The following is a 16,966-nucleotide window of genomic DNA, read 5'->3' on the forward strand; positions in this document are numbered from 1 at the left end:
GTAGAACTGGATGGACAATGGAAGATCATAGCAGAGATTGCTTCAACGTGGTTCAGGGAAGGGATTGGGTACTGGATATGCAACTACAAGAAACTTATAGACAGCAGTACCACATAGTAAGGGGAAGAAAAGAACATGGGGAGAGATGGGGATGGCTGTCTGGCCAGTGGATGAGAAGACTAGCATCTGCCTGCCATATTAATTCAGTATGTATTTGTTTGTGAACCTACCAAATTTGCACTTCCCAGTCCACACTAATACATGAATTGAAAGACAGTTGCCCAAAATTCGAACTTCTCCGAATTTTCAGGATTCAGTTGTCCAACCAAAGAATGTGAACAAAATTGCATGTACAATGGTACCTTGGTTCTCAAACGCCTTGGTTCCCAAATGCCAAAAGCCTGAAAGTAAGTGTTCCAGTTTTCGAACGTTTTTCAAAAGCCAAACGTCTGATCCGGCCATTGGCTATTGTTTCCGGGGCTTCTGCACCAATCAGAAGCTGAGCCTTGGTTTTCGAACATTTTGGAAGTCAAACAGACTTCTGGAATGGATTGAGTTTGGCACTTTTGCTTTTGCTATTTATTTTGCATTTTTTGTTTTTGAGGCTTTTTTGGTTAATTTGTTTTTGTGATTGTGTGGAATCCAGTTCAGCTACTGATTGATTGATTGATTGATCGATCGATCTGTTTTGGAACAGATTAATCCATTTTGCATTACTTTCTATGGGAAAGCACCCCTTGGTTTTGGAATGCTTTGGTTTTGGAACAGACTAAGTTTGAGAACCAAGGTACCATTGTATTAGTGAAAATAATGTACAAAATGCATATATTAGTGAAAATAATTAACAAAAATGCTTTCTATTGAGTGAAAATTGCTTGCAAAAATGATGTCTATACTAGGAAAAATTAAGACCACATCTTGTTCTCACTACTGGTTTTCTATTCCACTATTACTCTTTCACGTTGAGGGAAATGCACTTTCATCTGACCAACATTTAAGGCTTTATTAACGTCACCTTCCATACAAGATACCTTATATAGACTTTAAGCAAACATTTGAAAAAGAAGCATGCTTGCGATCCCTGAAAGGGTTATGCCAAAATAGTCACATTGGCTTTAGCAGTTTGACACAAGTGCAGCCCCAAATCTCACTTCTGAGCATAGGAAAATAGATTTCATTGACTTTCATGGATTTAACGTTTCTGAACACTAACCGTTCTGAAAAATGGGGCTTTCAATCAATTTCTTCCAGAATCCCTGCTGGAATGGCTACACGAAGCATTAGCTTGAGCCACTTTGGGAAATTTTAACTCTTTGAAACAGGAGTAGGCCCGAAAAGTCTCAGCAAACCCCATCTCCTTTTTAAGCAACGGGGGCCATATCGTTACGGCTGAGACTGAGTTGTGTAGGCAATCTAAAGGCAACACTAAACTCTGCTGGAGTAGGGCTATTATGTGATACTATTATCTTTGTTTCTATAGAAACTCTCTAAAATGTCAACTATTTTTAGCTGTGTAGCTGGAAAAGGCAGCGGATTGCCTATAAGGACTTGGAAATAAAAGGTTTGCAATGTACCACATTTCAACTGTCTGATTAACATCTCATGTATCGTGCCGCCCTCCTGAGCACATGAGGGGACACGGCTGGCTTAACATCCCATCGGCCCAGACTGCCCTGATTTGCTGGGGACAGCAGCTCTTTTCTTACACGCTTTGCTGCCCAAGGACAAGACGGGTCCTCCTGCCCCCCACCCCCTTCCACATACAGATGCTGATCAGACTGGGAGATGAATTTTGTTTCAGCACTGATGATGGGGCGGCGTTCTCCACCTTGTGAAAAGGCAGCAGAACTGCTGATGAGTGGGGAGGCGCAAGGCAAGTTGCGTGATGCTTTCCTCCATGACTGTCTGCCCCCAGCATCTGTTGCCTGAGGTGGTTGCTTCACCTTGCCCAATGGTCGGGCTGGCCCCAAGACTGTCTTTATGCTGCTGTTTGGGGAGATACATTTAAAGAACATGGCATGGCCATTCCTATTGTGCATTGCCTTCCTTCCAGAACACTCCTCCAGCTGCCTATCCAGAGAGGCAGTGTTTGCAAATATTTTTGAATCACAACCATTCTGCCTACAGTGGTGCCCCGCAAGACGAATGCCTCGCAAGACGGAAAACCCGCAAGACGAAAGGGTTTTCCGTTTGCAGAGGCGCTTCGCAAGACGAATTTCCCTATGGGCTTGCTTCGCAAGACGAAAAATGACGAAAAAAAATGAATTTTTTTTCCGCTCCAAAACCCCTTTTCCTGAAGCGCTAAGCTGCTAAAAGCATTTTAGCAGCAAAACCGCTAATCCCCCAAGCCTTAAAAAGCCGTTTTTAGCCCTTAAAGTGCCAATAGCGCTAATAGCGCTAATCCGTCAATGGGCTTGCTTCGCAAGACGAAAAGACCCGCGGAACGGATTCTTTTCGTCTTGCGAGGCATCACTGTATTAAATCCAGTCATGGTGAGATTAAACAGCCAGTTGAATTCCTTCTGCAGCATCTTTTCCAACAAAGTATGCCAGGACCCGGGAGTGATGAGCTCCTTATCTCAGAGGCAGTGCTCCAGAGTCACCAGCTAAGGAGACACCATATACAGGATTGCCTTCAGATGTCTTCTAAAGGTTATATAGTTACTTATCTCCTTGGCTCAGGGGTCACCTAACTCCATATCCTCCAACTTTTCTCTGGTGAAAACAGGGACATCCTAAGGAGACTCCAATACTTTGGCTACCTCATGAGAAGAGAAGACTCCCTGGAAAAGACCCCAATGTTGGGAAAGATGGAGGGCACAAGGAGAAGGGGAAGACAGAGGATAAGATGGTGGGATAGTGTTCTCAAAGCTACCACCATGAGTTTGACCAAACTGTGGGAGGCAGTGGAAGACAGGAGTGCCTGGCGTGCTCTGGTCCATGGGGTCATGAAGAGTCGGACACGACTAAAAGACTAAACAACAACAAGGAAAAGCAGGACATTCCGGGATCAAATCAGAAACCAGGAAGGCTTCTGTGTATTCAAGACTGGAAAACAGGGACACTTGGAGGGTCTGCTGTGGCAAAGCACCTGATCTAGATGAAAAATATTCCAGGTTCAGTCACCAGCATCTCCTGCAGAGGTGCAGGAAATGTAGGCCATGCAGTTAAACCAGGGAGAGATAGGAATGGTTGGACTTCAGCTCCCATCATCCCTGGCCACTAACCACATTGGCCAGGGCTGATGGGAATTGGAGTGCAGCAACATGTGGAGGGCATGGGGAAGGCTAGATGGTATTGAGCCAGATGGAGCATTGGCTTGACTTGGCATGAGCCAGTTTGCACTGTTCATTTAATGAAATTCTAACTTTCTTTCAGCTTAATTAAGCAGTGTTGAAATAAGCCTTCTGCCTGAAATATTTATGGTTGCATAATGGAAATTAAATTGCATCAAGTAGATATTAATGGGAATAATGAAGGTCTGCTGCATGAATACGACTCTTAGCAAAAACCTGCAGAGAATTGTTAACAGCACAATCCTAATCAGAAGTAAGTCCTATTGAATTCAATGGGGCTGTGAAGTTACAGCTGCAGCCATACCTGCTCACTGTTCTTTCTTCTTCTTCTTCTTCTTCTTCTTCTTCTTCTTCTTCTTCTTCTTCTTCTTCCCCCCAGGTGGCATTGCAACTTCAGGTCTCTTTATTCCTTGAGAAGAAGATGCCATTTAATGGAGCAGCTGGGCTTGTTTCATCAAAGAGATTCCACTAGGGTGAGCATGAATGGGTGTGAATCTGTAAGGTGGAGAAGCCACTTAGACAGATGTAGAGCCCAAAACCTTTCAGGTAGCTGAGAATGAAGACTATATGAAGACATCAGGTTGCATTGTGTCCCAATTATGCAGAGCCCCCCCCCCCCATGTGTGGGGAGGCACACATAAGTTGGCTGGCCTATAAGAAGATCTGATGCCAGGAGCAGGGCTTAGAGCACAGCCCCTATCCTGTCTGCGCACCAACATGCCATCCACATGAGTAACACACGCATAGCAATTTAGAATGTGTACACATTCTGCATTGGGCTGGACTGAGAAGCTAGGCTATTCTCCTGCAGCTCTGTTGGCCTCACGTGTCACTTCACAGCTGCAGTTTTGGCCATCTGTGTGGCGGTTCTTATTAAGCATGGCAGAGAGCAGCTCCCTCTTCTGGCAAGCTTCAGTAGTGGAAGAAGAGAGAGGAAAGGTGCCTGGAAGTTGTGATCAAAGTCACCACTTTGATATCTCCTAGCACCTTATACTTACTTACTTATCGGTTCAAATTCTGTTGAATTGCACTTCCAGCAATAGAAAGCCTTCCCAACCCCTGAACCCCTCATGATTCCAGCTGATTGAGCTCTACTGAACTGTTGTGATTTATGCCCAAGAAGATGCTGGTTATCATGGTGAAAGGAATCAAATATAAATTTTGCAGCATCTTGTAGCAGAGGGACTGAGGACACTAACAGTCTTTCCCTCTGTGAATTATAGGTGTGACAGGAAAACAATGAGTTGTATCCATCTATGTTCTAAATGAGTGGAAATTACTCACGTTCATTAATTTCAATGGGTCTTCTCTGAGTATGAATAACATTGGCTGCAATCCAAGATAGTATTAGTATTAGTATTAGTATTAGTATTACATACTGAGTGGGCTTGCCTTCCTGAATATATTTCCTGAAGTGACTCCTACACTTTCTGAAAGTTTATCTCCCCAAACTCCAAAGGATAAAAATAAAAATGCAAAGTTGTTGCTTTTTCTTTGATATCATTACGCAGACTGACAAGGAATCGCCACGTAATTGAATCAGGGCAACAAGTAAGATTGAGTTAGTGGGGAGATGCAATCTGTTTGGCTGGTCCTGCCACCTGCTTTGGAAGCGGAAAGGCAGATGGGGTGTGGTGGGACAAGAAAATTTCCTTGGCACTCCTCTCCGTCTTTTGTCATTGCCGCCTCCCCCTAAATTGGATTAATTCACTTTCTAAGTTTGCATCCCAAGCATTGCTGCAATCTGACAGATAGAATTTGAATGTCACCATCTGTGATGACAGATAAACTAGAAAGCGTCGGGAGACTGGCAGAGGTACATCACGACTCCAAGAAAGAGGCAGCAAGTTGCTGCTGCTGCTACAGTATCGGCTCATGACAGGCTTCCTCACGTTCTAATTTGCTGATTCCGTCTCAGGAGAGGGAGCTGAGCATTGCAAAAATATTGACAGTTATTAGGGCACACCATTAAAAGTTGAGAGATACTAAGGGCTGCACCCAAAGCCGTGCCAGTAGAGTTCTGCTAGCGCAGCAGTAGCTCCGGGTAGAGGAGAGGATGTGAAAGCTTAATTCTGTTAGCGCAAGCAAGCCATAAGGTTGCAAGACTGTAGCCACATCAGAAAGTAAATCACATTGAACTCAGAGGGACTTCCTTCCTTGTGAGCATGAGCAAGATTTGGAGCCAAAATCCGTACTGAGAAGATAGATGACCTGATGCTAGATATTTCTTCAGTATAATATCTTCTTCAGAAGGATGATATTGCCTCTAAAAGTGCATGATGTCTGTGGCTGGTGTAGAGAGGGCTTAAAGAATGGACACAGGGGACTGGTGTTGTTGTTGTTGTTGTTTAGTCGTTTAGTCGTGTCCGACTCTTCGTGACCCCATGGACCAGAGCACGCCAGGCACTTCTGTCTTCCACTGCCTCCCGCAGTTTGGTCAAACTCATGCTGGTAGCTTCGAGAACACTATCCAACCATCTCGCCCTCTGTCGTCCCCTTCTCCTTGTGCCCTCCATCTTTCCCAACATAAGGGTCTTTTCCAGGGAGTCTTCTCTTCTCATGAGGTGGCCAAAGTATTGGAGCCTCAGCTTCAGGATCTGTCCTTCCAGTGAGCACTCAAGGCTGATTTCCTTCAGAATGTATAGGTTTGATCTTCTTGCAGTCTATGGGACCCTCAAGAGTCTCCTCCAGCACCATAATTCAAAAGCATCAATTATTCGGCAATCAGCCTTCTTTATGGTCCAGCTCTCACTTCCATGCCTCACTACTGGGAAAACCATAGCTTTAACTATACGGACCTTTGTTGGCAAGGTGATGTCTCTACTTTTTAAGATGCTGTCTACGTTTGTCATTGCTTTTCTCCCAAGAAGCAGGCATCTTTTAATTTTGTGGCTGCTGTCACCATCTGCAGTGATCATGAAGCCCAAGAAAGTAAAATCTCTCACTGCCTCCATTTCTTCCCCTTCTATTTGCCAGGAGGTGATGGGACCAGTGGTCATGATCTTCGTTGTTTTTTTTTTATGTTGAGCTTCAGACCATATTTAGCGCTCTCCTCTTTCACCCTCATTAGGCCACAACTTTATTGATTATAAGAAAGAATAGGTTTGGCTATGGCATTGGGCATGTAGCCAGCATCAGGTAGCCCTCGTGCTACCTGGTGGGGTTAAACTTGTGCTTGGGAGTCACCATGACATGGATTGAGTGCCACAATCCTACACAGGCCACCATTGGAGGAGACGTTCAGTCTCCCTGTGGACTCCTGGACAGAGTCACCCCTCCAGGAAGCTCAGGAAGACTCTATTGTGCTAGAATGATTCCTCTCTAATGTGAGGGAATGCTGTTATAAGGGTCCAGCCCAGCAGAAGGTGAGCTGTTTGCTTCCATTGAAAGAAATGGAACATATTGCCCAGGACCTAAGCACTATTTATGGGTTTTACTTGCTACAGGCTTTTGATGGATTTTGTCTATTAATCTTTGAGTATATGCAAATGTGTGCCAACTCATGTCATTATACAGTAAACAATCACAATCCTACGTTGTTTGGTTTTCATGGGCTCAACAGTTATTCATTTGTTTAAGTTGGAACGTATAGGCCATTTCTCTCCCCGAAGGTCCCCAAAGCAGCTTACGGCCATTTAAATCATTATAATAACTGTAACAAAATAAGTAAATAAATCTGTAAGCAAACAAACTCACACTAATAGTAAAAATATGAAGATGCAAACCAGTAAAAGCAGAGTTAAAATCAAAAGATCTGAAAGGCGTGGGGAAATTTAAAAAAGTTTTGACCTGCTACTGGAAAGACAACGGGCTCAGGGCTAGGTGGAGCTCCTTGAGAAGGTCATTCCAAACTTGGATTGCCACCTAAGAAGACCTCTTATCTGATCACTGCCCACTGAACCTCTGGCAGAAGGGAGAGCTAAGGGAGGAGCTTTGAGGCAGATTTTAAAATATGGACAACATTGCAGGGGAGAAGATGACCTTGAATATGCCTAGGTCCAAGCTGTTTAGGCCTTTAAAGGTTAAAGTCAGCACTTTTAGATGTGCTTAGAAATGGATCAGGAGCCCATCTAGTTGTTTAAGCCTATAGTACGTGCTTTGTTTCACTTGCAAAACCTCAGTTAGGGTATTGTTGTGCGTTGAAGTCATCTTGCTGGCAGAAGAGCTTCTTTCTGTGCAGTGGGATTCCCCCTTCTTCTCCACCTGTGTCTGCCCCACACTCAAATCTGTTTTGTCCCCCCAAACTTTAAGGAGCAGATGGGGGGGGCACAGGGATGTGTGGAGAAGAGTGGCAGAAGTCTGTGCAAGCAGAAGTCTTTACACTAGTAGAACAACGTCATTGAATACAACCTTGTATCTTGAACCAACTTCAGTTTATAAGCAGTTTTCAAATGTTGCCTGGTGTACGGTATTTTAGATCTGAATTTAAACTAGTTTGTTTGCATTCAGTCAGCCTGATTAAACTGAATATAAATTCCAGCAGATTAGCTTAATTGATAAATTCAAGAACACTCGTTAAATAAGACTAGCATGAGACATCTCACTGAAGGAGCATAGGCTGTGCTTGAGACAGGGAAGCACTAAAATTTTGAACCTGTGGCATATTTCTCCTAATACAGATCAACTCTTTTTCATAAACACATTAATCGGAGAGCCATTATCACTTCTGTAAATTCCATTTATGATTCTCTACATCTTTGGCTGATAATCCTCAGTATGATTAAATAATAACACTGGGATCTTTCTGCTCAACAAGGTGGTTGTTGAAATGCATGTGAAATGTGTAACCACTTCAGGTGTTCTGTCAAAGCAGTAACTGTTTCTGACTGAGCTGCAACAGTAGAATTTATCAAAGTGTCAGCTGAGGCAAGAGGGTTTCCACTTGCCCAGATTCTATATAAATGTTAAACAGGAGGAACACATTTTGCATGCTAATCATGTGGCCAAATTCTGGAGGAGTTGACCTAGATGAGCTAATGTGGTATAGCGTATGCAAGCATGGGCGTTGGGCAGGAAGCCTTGAGTTCAAATTCTTTTTCAGTCATTTTCTGCCACCCTAGCACATTCATGTTGGGGGGTTGTGCAACACCCGGCCACAGAACTACCAACCTTTGCTCCTTAGATAAAAGTCTGGGGGTTTTTTTGGGTGGTGGGGTTTCACAAATAAAACAGTTTTTAGTTTCAAAGTGAGAAAAGAAGAAAAGGGAATGGACAGAACCACAATGAAAGAACAGTAAGCCAAACCCTTTAAAGATAAGAGATCTACAACATTATATTAGGAACCAAGCTGGATTAAACCAAAGACCTATCCTGAATCCTGTCCCCCACAGTGGCTAGCCAGATGCTCAGCTGAAGCCCACAAGCAGGGTATGAACACAGTCACACACTGTTTCGTGTTCCCCAGGAAGTGGCATTCCTCACAGTGCTTCTCAGCCCTCCCATTTCCTACTAAAATTGTCCTGCATACAACTCCATTTTGTAGCTATGACGTTCTAGCCCTGGTTTGGAAGCTAGAGCTCTCCACAAACAAAGTCCAGCTTTCCCTCCCTCTCTCTTCACCCTGGAGTTCGCTTTATACGGTGTCGTAATTAATGATTGCAACACTTTGGAGACAGTCTGTCTGGCTTTAGAGAGACGGTTTTTTAGTTACAGGTTGGCACAAATCACAACAAACCAATTTGGGTCCATTTTGCCCACTCTGGAGTGGTTTGTAGGGGCCTTGACCTGATCTGGATTTAGTACAAATTGCTACAAATCATCCCAATTTGGTTTGTAATTGGGACAAGTTGGTAGCACGACCCTAGATTTGTCACCTGAAAAGTAACTGAAGCTCAATAGATGGCCTACTAGTATTTTATCTTCAGTACATAGTAACCAAAGTCAGAAGAAACTTTGTCGTGAAGAAAGATTTTCCTTATTATTCCCTTTGCTGCACCCCTGCTGAAAATAGCATGTATTTCAGTGGCACCAAGATTGATAGTTTCTTCTGCAGGAAAGTCTCTTGGGCAGACAAAACAGGGAACTTCAACCAGTTTGCAGCTGTGATGACAATGATGAAGAACCACCTCTCACAGGTACTCATTTGAGTGGAGGTGAGTGAGCAAGCAAATGTCCCCGGATAGACTAAGAGTTGATCTTGTAAGCAAATATGGGTTACTCACATGGAGGTCTCACAATGTCAGAGTGCTGCTAGGCTTGCAGCCAGTTCTGTGTTTAATGTGATTTGGTCAGTAAACACTGACAAGTGAGACCTACAACAAAACATTGCAGTATGGAGTGCTCCTATGAATATTCCTGCCAGGCTGCCATACTTTTTCAAGATATTCCAGTCCATCAGCTTGTTTTTCTTTAGCTCCCACTCTGCCAAATAGTTAGCCGTATTCTTTGGCCGCTGAACGTACTTAGTCCCCACTGAGCAGTTGTGCCCCTTATGTTCCTCTCTCCTCCCAAAAGCCCCAGTTCTGCAAGCCGGCTGATGCTGTTTTGGCAACCCAGCTATAGGCATTCACCCTTGAACTTCAGAAACTGAAGGACTGATCTAGTCATTGCGAATTTAACAGGGAACTTGCACTGCAGAAATTATAACAAGGGCCCAGGGGTTCCTGCGTATAGAGTTTTAAGTCTTACGGTTAGCTGCAAAATTTCACAATAAAATGAACAAAAGCTGGCTCTCAAAACATTATATTTCAACCAGAAACATTGTGTTATTCCAGATTGCTTTACTGCCTGATACTAAAGAGGTTTCACATCAGGAAGGGCTGAAACCATCAGATTAGAACTGCAAATTTGTAACCTATCAAGCCAAATGTAGCCTTCTTGCCATATACGGCTACCCATCAGGGCTCTATAAACATGTTATCCCACCCCATGCACCCCTATCTTCCTGGGAATGCAAAATCAAGTAAGCTGTCAGTCATTTGGCAGATCACAATCTGTGGCTGGTGGTCTAAATTTGACTTTATGGACAGGTTCTGCAGGCATGTAGCAGACAATCTGTGATTTTGGCCAAACAACAGACTCATCCTTTGGGGTCCAATTGTAATTAGGATATCAGCTAAAGCTGGAAGAATGATCAGAAGAACCCAGAGGGATATTAGCAATGATAAGGAAAGATTGAACAGCTTAAGATGCTCAGAACCAGTGGCGTAGCGTGGGTTGTCAGCACCCGGGGCAAGGCAAGTAATTTGCGCCCCCTAACCCGTGGATTTGCGCCCCCTAACCCTAACCCCCAGATGTTGCGCCCGGTGCGCCCGGCCCCCCCTGCACCCCCCACGCTACGCCACTGCTCAGAACAATCTCAGCTAGCGGGGCTCACAAACAAGCCACTGTCACCATCTTGAATAGTGACACCTGCACTTGTTGAACACATTTGTTGTTTAGTTGTTTAGTCGTGTCCGACTCTTCATGACCCCATGGACCACAGCAAGCCAGGCACTCCTGTCTTCCACTGCCTCCCACAGTTTGGTCACTGTACAACCATCTCATCCTCTGTCGTCCCCTTCTCCTTGTGCCCTCCGTCTTTCCCAACATCGGGGTCTTTTCCAGGGAGTCTTCTCTTCTCATGAGGTGGCTAAAGTATTGGAACCTCAGCTTCAGAATCTGTCCTTCCAGTGAGCATTCAGGGCCGATTTCCTTCAGAATGGATAGGTTTGATCTTCTTGCAGTCCATGGGACTCTCAAGAGTCTCCTCCAGCACCATAATTCAAAAGCATCAATTATTCGGCGATCAGCCTTCTTTATGGTCCAGCTCTCATTTCCATACTCACTACTGGGAAAACCATAACTTTAACTATGTGGACCTTTGTTGGCAAGGTGATGTCTCTCCTTTTTAAGATGCTGTCTAGGTTTGTCATTGCTTTTCTCCCAAGAAGCAGGAATCTTTTAATTTTGTGACTGCTGTCACCATCTGCAGTGATCTTGGAACCCAAGAAAGTAAAATCCTTTACTGCCTCCATTTCATCCCCTTCTGTTTGCCAGGAGGTGATGGGACCAGTGGCCATGATCTTCATTTTTTTTTGATGTTGAGCTTCAGACCATATTTTGCACTCTCCTCTTTCAACCTCATTAAAAGGTTCTTTAATTCCTCCTTTAATTCCTGCCATCAATGTTGTGTCATCTGCATATCTGAGGTTGTTGATATTTCTTCTGGCAATCTTAATTCCAGCTAGGGATTCATCCAGTCCAGCCTTTCACATGATGAATTCTGCATATAAGTTAAATAAGCAGGGAGACAATATACAGCCTTGCCGTACTCCTTTCCCAATTTTGAACCAATCAGCTGTTCCATATCCAGTTCTAATTATAGCTTCTTGTCCCATATAGAGATTTCTCAGGAGACAGATGAGGGGATCAGGCACTCCCGTTTCTTTAAGGACTTGCCATAGTTTGCTGTGGTTGACATAGTTAAATGCTTTTGCATAGTCAATGAAGCAGAAGTAGATGTTTTTCTGGAACTCTCTAGCTTTCTCCATAATCCAGTGCATATGAACACATATATTTTGACAAAAACATGACCCTGCATCTGATAGTTTTTGCTGCTATGTTTAATTGTTCTGGTTACTTACTTATATATTTGTACTTGTTAGCTGCTGGATATATATTATATAGAGTACATTATTATTATTCCTTAATTTCTGTACTACAAACTCATATATATTTGCATGATACAGATTCTCAACTAAAATGTGAATCTACTTGTAAGAAACAGAAATTATCTCCCACAGTACTCATTACAAATATGACAGAAGTCCCAGGCATACAATTGTACAAAAAAAGCTCTCTCTCCATGTGATCAGGGATTCTTCTTTCACGGGGGGGGGGGGGGCATATCCTGATCCTGAATTGAGTTGCCACTGTTATTTTACCTAAAGCAAAGTTAGAAGCAAAAGTGGAGATTCTTTTGTAATTGAAATAGAGGAAATCTGAGAAAAAGCCAAAAGGGAAGAGTTGTGGTAATTCCTCAGGATGGTTCCATGTTCGTTAGGTTGTCACCAGATACCAATAAAAACAGGAGCAGGAACAACTTTTTGCATGTATTCCTATATCTATTTATATAGGGCTGTATTCAACTAATTTTTATTGGATTAAACCCATTGACTGGGACTCAACTAATAATTCCATAGAATCATAGAATCTGAGAGTTGAAAGAGAGCCCGAAGGGTCAACTAGTTCAATCCACTGCAATCTAGGATTTACAATCTCAGCTAAAGCATCCATGACAGATGGCCATCCAACCTCAGCTTGAAAACCTCCAAGGAGAGAGAGTCCACCACCTCTTGTGGGAATTTGTTCCGCTGCTGAATAGCTCTTACTGTCAGAAAGTTCTTCGTCATCTCCGTTCTTGTAACTTGAAGCTTTTGGTTCAAGTCCTACCCTCCAAAGCAGGAAGAAACAAGTTTGTTCCCTCTTCTATGTGACAGCCCTTGATGCATTTGAAGATGGCTGTCATATTCCCTCTCAGTCTCCTGTTTTCCAGGCTAAACATACCCAGCTCCTTCAACTGCTCCTCATAAGGCTTGGTATCCAGACCCATGATCATCTTGATTGCCCTCCTCTTGTCCTCCAGCTTGTCAACATCCTTCTGAAATTGTGGGGCCCAGAATTGGACACAGTATTCCAGGTGTGGTCTGACCAAGGCAAAATAGAGGGGTAGTATTACTTCCCTTGATCTGGAGTCCTGCTAGTAGAATCCCATGCAAGAATAAGATGAGGAGGAAAGAGGGAGGTATATTTGAGTTCTTTCCATTGAATTTAATGGACCTAGGTTAGGCATGCTCTGCTGCATTTTGCTTTGTATATAGTATCTTCATTCACTGGCTTCAGCTTCCATGTGCCCCTAAGTTATATGTGGTAAACTCCTGAAATCAAGAGAAGTAACTCAGAATGTAATGTTGCCACCCCTTGATAGCATGCCAGTAAACAGAACACGTTTAAGTCATCCACAAAAGTATAGCTATTTAAAAACATTTTATAGGCTAGCAGTCATTTCTAAAACCTGTAAACAGATAAATGTTCTCTTCCCCACTCCCCTTCTAAAGTCTTATCAAATTCCCTGCATGCTAAGAGAATTTAGGCTGGATATGATCTGCGCTGAAAATTGGTTTAACAAGTAACATATTTTCTGCAAATTGCTTCTTCTTTGCAGCATTTACAATAAAATTCTGTTTTTCAAACCTACTTGGATTCAATCTATCTCCATTCAATACAGTCTATTGGGCATTATAACAGACTCATCTAACCCATAGTTACAGCCTCCTCTGAACTAGCCTTGTCAATTTCTTTTCATCAAAGCAATGACCTGAGTGGAATTTGACATCAGGCTCTATACCTCCTTCTAAATGTTGCAAAATGCAATTTCATCTAAACAGAGTAAGTATCAATCTGATCTTCAGAAACATTCCTTTTCACCCCCAGGGAAACTTGCAATGGTTCCGCAGGAAGTAACTTTGGCACTGTTTTGTAGTGTGTATCTCGTTTGGGAAATGATAAAAGGGCCGACACGGCCGGAAAGATTTCCGTTCACTCAAGATTTTCTTGCAAGAGTGAGATGTGATTTTTGCAGAGTTTGAAAAAAGAAAGAAAGAAAGAATAAAATAGAAAAGTGAGAGGAAGGCGGATCAATAATGCAATCCTATAATGTCTACTCAGAGGTAAGTCCTGTTGAATTCAGTAGGACTTATTCCTAGAGAGCCAGTGTGATGTAGTGGTCAAGAGCGGTAGTCTTGTAATCTGGGGAACCGGGTTTGCGTCTCCGCTCCTCCACATGCAGCTCGGGATATCAAATCCAAACTCTCTTCTTCTTCTTCTTCTTCTTCTTCTTCTTCTTCTTCTTCTTCTTCTTCTTGGTGAAGGATTGCAGGATTACCACAACCTGTTATAAGAAAGTGAATGACGGGGTGACCCTCCAGCTGTTATTGGATCCCAATTCCCATCCCCCTTAGCCAGGATGTTCAGGTACCATCCAACATTTTGGGACAGCAGCAGCCCACCCGCCCAATCACCATGCTCTTCTCCCCACCCTGCCTGATCTCTGAGCTCTTTCTTTCACCTGCACCCAACCTTTGTGCTTTCTACCACCCCCTGCCTAATCTCCATGCGCTGCGCCCTTAGGCTGTGATCCATTTATCTGGCTTAAGCTCCCTGGAATTCAACATAACTTACTTCTGCACGTACATTATTAGGCTGCAGTACAGTAGTACCTTGGGTTACAGACGCTTCAGGTTACAGACTCTGCTAAGCCAGAAATAGTACCTTGGGTTAAGAACTTTGCTTCAGGATGAGAACAGAAATCATGCAGCGGTGGTGCGGCGGCAGCAGGAGGCCCCATTAGCTAAAGTGGTACCTCAGGTTAAGAACAGTTTCAAGTTAAGAACGGACCTCCAGAATGAATTAAGTTCTTAACCCGAGGTACCACTGTATTAGAATAAACCCGAATGCCTTGCAAAATCCACACAGGTATGAGGAACAACCCAGGAAAAAATGGCATCAAAGCTGCTCCGACTGCATTCTGCAAAAGTATTAGGCTGCACATTAAAAACTTGCATCCTCTTTGGTAATTGACCATTAAAATGATGGAAGTGTTGAAAGTTTGCAACATTTCCTGGAGGACTTGTTGATGAGTGAAGAGTATTTAAGACAGCTGTTATTTTTATCAGTCATAAACAGCAAGTATCAAGTATTTTCCCCTCAGCCTCCTGTAATGTACTGCAGAGTGGGGCTATCTCTATGCATTCCCTGAATTATTGTGAAATGAAATTCTCATGAGCTGTCTGAAGATTCAAACCTTACTTAGCCATAATTACATTACCGCACCTTTTTTATTATTATTATCAAGCAATTCAGGACTTGTGTTATTTTTTAATTTAAATATTGTTTAAGTCACATTCTGGCTTTCAGAATGATAAGCAGTAATTGGTTTCTTTAGATGAGCCTTGGAATCTAGTGGGGGGATAATTAGATCAGTATGTGAAAATTAAAGGTATAAAGGGCCCTCTTACAAAAATATTCCCCCTGGACTTCAAGTAATGCCATTATTTTCCCCTGTATGTTTCATGCCTTTCCTTTTTTTTTCATTTGTATTATGCCTGTAGAGTAGAAGAAAAACGAGGCCTCCGCACTGTTGGCATGCTGCAGAAAAGAAGAGAGACAAGAAAATTCATAATGAACACCATCTGAATTTATGTATATGGGAAGGGATGTTTGACTCATCCTTCCTTTACCATACTCCCACACATATTTTGAAGATGTTGAAAATACACAATGCAGGCACCTCTCTGCAATATGATTCATCACTATTCCCAATATTATCATTAACAATTTTGTCCTGTCCACGCTTCCAAGGAACTCAAACTGGCAGACATAACTGTCCCTCCCTTTATCCATAAAACAGTTCTGTGAAGTTGGTAAAGCTGAGGGGTGGTGTCTTGGCAAAGGTCACCTAGTGAGCTCCATGAATGAGTGAGGATTTCAACCCAGGTCTCCTCAGGCTAAGTCCAATGCCCCAGCCACTTGCAATTTGTAGAGGAATGCATTGGCTCCTTGTGCAGGATGGATAACAAGGCAAAAGTTTCTCTACGTTGCTCTAGGTCTATGAGCTTTGCTGTTGAGGATGTTCCCTACAGAGCACCAAAGAGCTCTAGATTGTTTTTGTTAAAGTATAACAGGATTTTTGGAAAGCTATGTTCCATTTAAGTTTCTTCCCCCAGAGCTCTTCTGCAGATAACATTTTGGACAGCTCGTGTGTAAAGAGGAAATAAGCACCAGAGAGGAAAATTTGATGTGAAACCGCAAAGTGTTTTAATAATGTACATAACACATTTTGTAAATGTACTGTAATGTAAAAACACCATTTGGGCACTTCTCAATCACTTTAAGGTGAAAAACAGACAAACTCTTCTCCCTCTTCATTAGGGATTATGGAAATGACTCTCTTACACTTTCCCTATAATGGCTGTTGGACCCATTTGTGCACCTTTAAGCAGACTTAATTCACCCTGGAAGGGCTATGATACCTGCAAATTTCATCCACTTTGGCCAAAAAATGGGGATGTTATAGTTGTTTTTATATTTCCCATTATAATGAATGGATAATACAAAGCTTTGTTTTTCTACAGAGAAGCTCTGGAATAGAATAACAGATCAAAATGAAAAAAGTGTGCAGAGTGACTCAAAATCAAACTGGAATTTTTTTTGAAAACATGCAGATACAAATACAAGGCAAATCTCGGGGCCAGTGCATTCTCCAAGCAATGTATAAAAAGTACTAGTCTCTTTGAAATGTGTTTTGTCACATTCTAGTAGGAGAACATGCACACAGCGTGCAGGAACCACAATATTTGCCCTTTATCTGTAGCATTTGAAAGCAGCCTGGTTTGTTTCAGATTCAATCGGTGTTGTTTCAGTTTCAATTGATTATTCAGGTCCAAATTTGATATGTGAAATCCAAAGCTCTGTTTCATGCCCCTCTCAATTGAGTATAATAAGGAATCAAAACATAGTGTCATGAATGAGCCAGCTCCCAGTGAAGGTAGCAGTCAGGAAGAGAGAGGGTTAAATGTCAGACAAGAGGAGCCTCGGCTAGGGCCAACTCCCCTGTGCATTGGAATGCCAACTGATAAGGAAACAGTTGTGTGTGGGTGGGAACCCAGCCAAAGCTCTCAGGAGTTTCAAACA

Source organism: Podarcis tiliguerta (genome assembly GCF_965153285.1).
Source record: "Podarcis tiliguerta genome assembly, chromosome: 6".
Lineage (NCBI taxonomy): Eukaryota > Metazoa > Chordata > Lepidosauria > Squamata > Lacertidae > Podarcis > Podarcis tiliguerta.